Source organism: Dromiciops gliroides, chromosome 4 (genome assembly GCF_019393635.1).
Source record: "Dromiciops gliroides isolate mDroGli1 chromosome 4, mDroGli1.pri, whole genome shotgun sequence".
Taxonomy (NCBI): domain Eukaryota; kingdom Metazoa; phylum Chordata; class Mammalia; order Microbiotheria; family Microbiotheriidae; genus Dromiciops; species Dromiciops gliroides.
The window spans coordinates 341,168,987-341,170,571 of NC_057864.1; positions in this window are offsets into that span (position 1 = coordinate 341,168,987).

Here is a 1,585-nt window from a genome sequence, read left to right on the forward strand (position 1 = left end):
TGCCAGGCACTGCGCTAAGTAATGGGGATACTATTGTAAAGTTGCTAAAATTCTAGCTATACTGTCTAAAATTATCTAATGAGTGGTTGCCAATAAATTATAAGCTTTAGCAAGAGTTTAGACTTTTAAGCATTTATTAAGGAGAATAAGAATTTGGTGAAGAGAGAAAGGCCTAGATTCAGCTATCTATCTCGGGGAGCCCACACCCCCTGCTCCGCTCCCCCCTGAGGTCTGAGAAAGAGAGTGAGAGAGTCAGCCTCGCCCCTTCTTCATCCCACAAACTTCCTGTGAAACTGGGAACATCCCATCCACACGCACACATGGCTCCAAGCTAATTGGCTAGTAGCTTTGATAAACAGTACCCACGAACAAATGTCACTTCCTGACGCCAAGGAAAAGCCGCATGGTTTGCCCTCAGATGCCTTCTCTTCATGGCGGAGCTTTCCTATAGTAACTCTCCAGCAGGTGGCATCACTCCAATTGTTACACTATAAAAGGCAAAAGACAATCTTTGCTCTGAAGGAGCTCACAATCTGATGGTGAAGACTACATGCAAATAATTATGTACAAACAAGATATGCATAGGATAAATTTGAGTTAATAAAGAGAGGGAAGGCACTAGCATTAAAGGAGATCAGGAAACTCTTGTAGATGCTGAGATTTTAGCTGTGACTTAAAGGAAACCTGAAGGTAGAGTTGAAGAGGAAGAGAATTCCAGGCCCTGGGGACAGCTAGTGAAAATACCCAGTGAAAAAGAAAAAAGAGGCATTATGTAAAGACACTGATGTTGATGCATAGGAAGTTCATCAACTAACTTTTATTTTTTAAAGCTGTGAACAGAAGATGGGGAGTGGGGGTGTGGTGGTGGGAGGGTTGGAAGGATAGGTAACAATATAAAAAAGCATAGCATAGGCATGTAAGAGTGGTGTCAGTAGAGCTAAAGTTCAATGTGAGTTAAGTCTAGTGAGGAAAGCTAGGGACAGCATAAAGGATTTTTTTAAAGACATATTGAGAGAGAGGATCTAAGGACAGCTGCATGAGGCACAGGGGATGGGACAATAATAATAGACAAAGGAGAGAAGGTGAAGCTCTCTTTCTCTGTTTCTCCCTTTTTGCAGGCCAATGAGGGTTAAGTGACTTGCCCAGGGTCACACAGCCATTAAGTGTCATGTGTCTGAGGTCGGATTTGAACTCAGGTCCTCCTGAATCCAGGGCTGGTGCTTTATCCACTGTGGCTGTGTCTCTCTTATTTAGCTTCTATTTCCTCTGCCGAGGAGAATAATCTTTGGACAGTAAGGAATGTAACAAAAACATGGCTAATAGAGAGCTACATATAGTTCAGGATAAGAAGGGAGTATCTCCTTGCCCTAGTACAGTGTGAGTCTCTAGGCCCAGAAGAAATGTATCCCAAGGTACTGAAAGAGCCGGGAGATGTGATTACTGATCTGCTGACAATTATCTTTGAAAGCTCATGGTGAATGGGAAAAAGACTGCAGGGCCAAAGAACTTTTTTAGAAATTTTAGAAAAGAGGAGAGAAAGGATACTGCAAACTAGAGGCCAGTGAACTTGACTTTAATTCTGAGT